General features: G+C 58.4%; 1 protein-coding gene across 1 annotated transcript in view; it reads left to right on the top strand.

The window, feature by feature from the left end:
- Positions 1-3,536: 3,536 nt before the first annotated feature.
- SAMD4B (sterile alpha motif domain containing 4B) overlaps positions 3,537-6,672 on the top strand; it is a 42,336-nt gene continuing 39,200 nt past the window's right edge. The window contains exon 1 of the mRNA XM_056137191.1: positions 3,537-3,683. The gene's annotated coding sequence lies outside the window, so the exon portion shown is untranslated. The remainder of the gene's footprint in view (positions 3,684-6,672) is intronic.

Raw genomic sequence — 6,672 nt, 5'->3', positions numbered from 1 at the left:
CTGTCACCTCCCAAATGCCAGTCCGCTGATGCTGACACTCTGGCCCTTGCTCCAGGTGCCCACCCCCACCCCAATGATGTTCCTCCCTGCTGGATGCTCCTTCCCCACTGCTTTGATGATTCTGCATTTTGGGGGGTTAGAGGCCACACCTAGTGGTGCTCAGGGGCTATTCCTAGTTCTATGTTCAGGGATCACGGCTGATCAGGGGACCCTATGCAGTGTCAAGGATTGAACCGGGATCAACTACATGCAAGGCAAGTGGCTTTCCCGCTGTGTACAGCCCTGACTCTGCCTTTTAACAGTGGGTGTGAGAGGGGTCAATTCCCAGGCATTGAGCACTTGGTCACCTTCTCCTTTCTACCTCCCTTCCTGATCTTGAATTCAAATTTCATTACACATTCAAATTTTGCATTCTCCAGCCTTCACTTAGCTCCAGACTTGTCTACTCAACAGCCATCTTTTTGTTTTGTTTGGGGACCACACCTGATCCTCAGGAGTTACTCCTGACTCTGCATTAAGGAATTACTCCTGGCACTGCTGGGGGACCATATGGGATGCTGGGAATTGAACCCGAGTTGGCCGCGTGCAAGGCAAGCACCCTTCTCACTGTACTATGGATTGGGCTCCTGAACAGCCATTTGAAAGCTCCTCCTGTGTGCCTTCCTGACATCCTGAATCTTTCTCTTTCCCCAGCCATGGATTTTGCAATTGGACAGCTCTGTACTTTTTGTTCCCCCTCTTTGGATTTTGGGCCACACCGGCAGTGGTCAGGGCTTACTCTTGGCTCTGCGTTCAGGGATCACTCCTAGAGGCGCTGGGCGGACCATATGAGATGCCTGGGATGGAATCAGGGTGGGAAATATGCAAGGAAACACCTTACCTGACTATCTCTCTGGCCCACAAACTTTTCACCATGGAACCCAGATCTTCCCAGTGCCTGCCCCTGTCCACCTTCATCTCCTGCTTCCATTTCCCCTGCAGCCTTCCCATGCTCCTCTGTTTTTACCCCACTCCCTGCACTATTCTCAACTTATCAGTCAGAGGTTTCACTAGAAAACCAAGTTACAGGGCTGGAGGGGCTGGAACGATAGCACAGTGGGTAGGGCTTTTGCCTTGCACGTGGCCAATCCAGGTTCGATTCCCAGTATCCCATATGGTTCCCCCAAGCACCACCAGGATAATTCCTGAGTGCACGAGCCAGGAGTAACCCCTGTTCATTGCCGGGACCAGAGTGGGTAGGATGCTCTTCTGGATTTTTTTTAAATGCAGGTAGGGGTACATCAGGATTCTCTAATGACTCTGTGCTCAGGGATCACTCCTAATGGGGTTCAGGAGACCTTATGGGGTGCTGGGCATCAAACCTAGATCGGCCATGAGCAAGAGCCCTACCCACCTGTTAACTCTCTCAGGCCCTGTCTATTTCTGTTTCATGTGCTCAACTAGAATGTGAACTTGAAGCCTACATTTTTTGTTTTGCTTGGGGGCAATATCTAGTGTTGCTCAGGGACTGCCCCCAAGGTGCTCCAGGAATCGTGGTGCTAGGGGTTCAACTCAGAGCTCTTGTAAGCAGAGCATGCACACTAGCCTTTCGAGGTATCTTTCAATAGCCCCTTTTTTGGTTGTCCTCATGTGTTGTTTAATTTCTAACATGAAGTAGGTGCTGAAGAAATATGACAGAACTGACAGATGAGTCCACAGCACTGCTGAGTGGATTTTGGGCCACACCGGCAGTGGTCAGGGCTTACTCTTGGCTCTGCATTCAGGGATCACTCCTAGAGGCACTGGGCGGACCATATGAGATGCCTGGGATGGAATCAGGGTGGGAAATATGCAAGGAAACACCTTACCTGACTATCTCTCTGGCCCACAAACTTTTCACCATGAACCCGGATCTATGACTATGGGGTAGTGTGAAAGTTTTTCCCTGAATAATGAGGTGTAGGAGCTGGGATCCATGCAGACCCCTGGGGCAGAGCTGGTTTCCCTCACAATGGACAGGACACCATCTCCCCTCTGCCTTTTTTCTGTTGCTTCTTCTCAGTCTCGATACAGGGGGCCAATTCCCCAGCGCAAATCTTCTGTGATGTCTTTCCTCAGTGGTCTGTGCATGGGCCTTTTTCCTAAACTAGGCAGAGACACTCAATCCCACAGCTGTTCACTGAAGATTCCTTAAATCTTGCTTTCCTGCCCCAACATTTCTCCAACCCCAGCCCCAGGGGGTATCCAGTGTTCTGAATTCCTACAGACCAGTGGTCCACACTGTGTCTCCTCAGGAGCATCCCACCAACCTCTTCCCCACATATTGCAAGGGCTTTTTGGGGTTTTGTTTCATTTTAGAGCCACGCCCAGATGTGCTCAGGGACCACTCCTGGTGATTAGGGGACTCCAGGTGTGCAGGGGGGAAGGGAAACTAGGTGGATCCTGTGAAGGCAAATGCCCTACCCACTGTACTATCTCCCTGGCCCCATTTCATCTTAAATTCTCCTCTCCCCTTCTGGGACCAGCCACCTCTTCCCCAAATCCACCCCAGTGCAAAAGTCCCTCAAACCCTCCCCTTCCCCGAGGCCCACCTAGTTCTAATTGCCTCCAACGTGTCCAAGTAGGAGTTAAAGGCATCTCGCCAAATCCTCAAATCACAACTCCCCGGGGGCAAGCCGTTGCCCGGGTTTCCTAAAGCCTTCAGGTCAGGTCCAAGTTCCCGCAAGGATCCCACCGTCTGGGTCGCGTTCACCTCCCACCACACCCAGCCTCGCACGCCACCCTCCATCCCTGCCTGTCACAGCGTGGACAGGGACGTGACCGAATCATCTGAGCACCCCTCGAGCGAGGACCCCTCGCTCTAATCCAGCAGTCTTTGGAGCCAACAGATGACCACTCCCATTTATTGAAGGCCTCCGTGGGCCCAGCGCTTGCCTCCCCCAGGCATCGCCTCGAATTCCGTCCTGGATCTACTCGGCAGAGCCAAGACGGAGGCAGGGAGCGCTGCCGTCAGAAAGCGGAGATTCCAGCAGCCGACTCGCCCGCGGGACCGACTGGGGAGTGGGCGGGGGATGGGGGGGTGGCACTGCGGCGCCCGGGGCTTAGGTGGGACCCGCCGGAGGGGCGGGGTGCCGGGCCTCGAACGCCAGAATTAGAAATTGTGACTTAGCTCCGCGTCGCGGAGGGAGACGCAGGCGCGACTGCCCTCTGCGGGACGGGAGGTCCAATCCCAGGCTCCGCCGGGCCCGTTGCCCCTAGCAACGCCGCGCGCGCCCCGCCCCTCCGCCGGCCCCCGGGCGCCAGCCGCGCCGATTGTCCGTCAGCCCCGCGGCCGACCAATCCCGCGGCGCGGGGGGCGGGCCTCGGGGGCCTCGCTCAACCCCCGGCGCTCCCGTCGCGGCCGGGACCCCGCCTGGCTCCGCGCACACCTCCCGCCCTTCGGGCTGCCCTCGCCGCCCGTTGGCGGGCGCGCCGTTCGTCACCGCGGCCTGAGCTAATGCCGGCGCGCGGCGGCCCCGGCGGGGAGGGGCCAGGGGCGGTGACGCACGGCGCGGTGACGCAGCGCGACGGCGGCGGCGGCGGCGGCGGTGGTCGGTGCGGGAGGAGGGAGGGGAGCTCGCGGGCCCGAGAGGGGGCGACGGTGGCGGCGCTGGCCTGAGGAGGCCCGGGCGGCGGCGGCGGCGGCGGAGGCCGAGGCCGAGGCGGTGAGTCGCGGGCCGGGCCGGGCCGGGCTGGGCGGACGCGGGGCGGCGGCGGGTCGGGGCGCGCGGGGCTCACCTCAGGGCGCCCCAGGCCGCGCGGGCGGCCCCGCCCCCTCAGGGACCCCGAGCCGCGGGGAGGCGGCGGGCGCCGAGAGCGGGCCTGGCGGGGCGGGGGCGCGGGGTCCCGGCCCTCTGGAGAATCCCGCCCGGCCGAGCCCCCCGAATCGGCCCCTCGGGCCGCTCCCGCGCCTCCCTCCCAGGCCCCCTCACTGCCCGGGGGTCGCCGGGGGCCCCGGGCGGGGGCCTTTCCCTCGCGCCGCCCGCCGATCGCCCCGGGGCACCTCCCTGCGGGGCAGCCCCACCGAGGGCCCTCTCCGGCGGCCCCACCGCCCCTTCCATCGCCCCCGGCCTCCAGAGGCCGCCCCGTGTCTGGGAAATGGCAGCCCCAGCGCACCCCGCCTCTGGTCCGAACCCCCATCCTCCGCCTCCCGCCCCTCCCGCCCGAGGGATTCCCCCCCCCCCCCAGGCCACTCGGCTGTATGGCCGAGCCCCCGCCGAGGCCCCTGGGACATTCCAGAAATCTCCCCCAGACACCCGCCTGGCAGCACCCACCCAGTCCTCCCCGTCGCGGAGCCCCAGAATTTCCCCTCCTTCGCGCCCCCCCCCCCCCCATCATACCAGACATCGCCTTGCAGCCTTTTTGCTCCTGGTCCCCCCATCTCAGAACCCTTCCCGTCCAGATCCTGGAGAATGCGGCCAGGGGCCCCAACCATCTTCTCCCATCCCCACCCCAAAATGCCCTCTGTCACCCCCTTCCTCAGGTCCCCATAGTCATCCTTTTGGCCCCTTCCACAGATTACCCCAGATTTCCCTTCACCAAGCCCTTTGGTGTCTCTAAACACCATCACCTAAAAATGTGCCTCCCAGAGACCCTAAATCTTCCCTGGAGACCCCCTTGTTCCAAATAACTCATCCAGAAATTCCCTGGAAATCTCTGAACCTTCCTGTAGTCCAAAAGCATCTACCAGTTCCCTTTAAAAAAAAAAAAAAGACTCCTTGCCAGTCACCTCACTACATGTTCCAGAAATTTCTTCAGGATTTCAAAAGGTTCCATCCATGTTGCTCTCTCTGTCAGTTTCTAGGTGGCTCCCCCACCTTCGATAACCCTACAGACCCCCTCTTTTAGACCTGCTTGGAGGTGGTGTTACCAAACCTCCTGCTCCCCACCTCTGGGGACCCCTCAGTCCCTCTCACACCCCAGGGAGAGGCGATTTTCAACCCCTGTTTTCTTTCCCCCAGAGGCTCAGCGAGGGGTCCCACACATTCCCATCCCCACCTCAGGCTTTTTTGAGATGGTCTGGACAAATTCCTTCCAGAAATGCAGCAACCTCAGAACCTCCTGAACCCCTTTCCTGCCTTACTCCACGATTTTCCTAGAGATTTTCTCAAATTCCTGACAACCCTCTAATACGCGACGAACCCCTGCTTCCACCTTTCTTTCAGGACCTGGCCCCTGCTTGCTAAGCCGCCTTGCCCTGGTGTTCTCATGTTCCCTTTGGAGGGCCCCCCTTTCTCACCTTTTTCTCCTCTGTCACCCCGCTCCCAGCCATACCTCCCTCAGAGCCCTTTGGAAAATTTTCTCCCAACCCATGCTTCATCCATAACTCCATTGCCCCGCCCTGCCTGAGACTTTCCTCCCATTCCACCAGATCAGTACCTACCCAGGGCCCTCTCAGACCCCCTGTTTATGTCTCACCTTCATTGAAGTCTGGGTGGATTTTCTTCTCAAATCTGAGCTGGCTTCCCCCCCAAAACCCCCAATATTCTTGACTCACTCCACCATGAAAACTTTCATAATCCCTTTTAAATTAAAATGTTTTTTGGGGGGGGGGGGCGTTGAGGCAGCGCTTGCAGCCCCCAGGCCACTTCCAGGAGTACTTGGCCAACCAGACTCAGTGGTTCAGCGTGAGGCTCAGTGGTGCAGTGCTGCTCAGGACCTGCAGTGCCACTGGGCAGGGTTCCGGGGTCCTATGTCTTAATACACAAGGGTACTGGAGAGGATCAGGGGAAAGCTCAGGTACAGAGGCCCCAAGTTCTTTATTTGGAAGTTCTTTCAGTGTCTCAAGTGGTGCACCTTTTAGACCTACATAGAGGTGATGTTGCCAAATCTCCTGCTCCCCACTTCTGGGAACTCTTCAGTTCCTCTCAAGCCCCAGGGAGAGGCAGTCTTCAACCCCTGCTCACACTGTAGGGGCTCAGCGAAGGGTCCCACACACCCCCATCCACACCTCAGAAGGCCGGGAGCTCCTTCTGGCATTGGCCAATCAGGTCATCGGCTCAGTTTAAGGGCCTAAGGACGTGGTTTTGTCAGGGCCCTGTGGTATTGGGGACTAGCCAGGCCACCTCGGTGGTGCTCAGGGGCATTCAGAGATGTACCTCACAATATTTAGGGGACCACTTGGTTCTGGGAATCAAACTGGGGTTAGTGCATGTGAGGCTTTGTAGTTTCACCAGCCCCACGTTCTTCTTTGTTTTGGGGGCCACTCTGAATAGTAAGGCTTTGGGTATCGCTCCCAGTGATGCTGGGGGACCATGCAGTGCCAGGGATCAAACCCTGGACTTCCACATGCAAAGCATGCATTCCAGCCCTTTGAGCTCTCTCCTCAAGGCCCCGAGTTCTATCCTCAGTGCCACAGAATCCCCCAGCAGGTATACATAACTCTGGTGGGGACCTGAGAAGCATTGCATCACCGGCTCCCCACAAAAGATGCTTGAGAGACACCGTCCTCCTTAAAAGGGCCAACTTTTCCATTCAGATAGCGACCCACAACACCCTCCCTAGAGACTTGAGGGCTTCCCGCATTTCCTTTCAGAAACCGCCTTCAGTTTCTCCTTAGTGGGCTCGGTACTTCCTCTGGAGCGTGGCAGCAAGTGTGACTCCTTGACCAGTGTGCACAGCCAGCGCATCACTGGGCTTTGGGAGTGGCCAGGT

Source organism: Sorex fumeus, unplaced genomic scaffold (assembly GCF_029834395.1).
Source record: "Sorex fumeus unplaced genomic scaffold, SorFum_2.1 ptg000122l, whole genome shotgun sequence".
Classification (NCBI taxonomy): Eukaryota; Metazoa; Chordata; class Mammalia; order Eulipotyphla; family Soricidae; genus Sorex; species Sorex fumeus.
The sequence above is the reverse complement of the archived record's forward strand: the minus strand, read 5'-3'. Positions and strand labels throughout refer to the sequence as shown.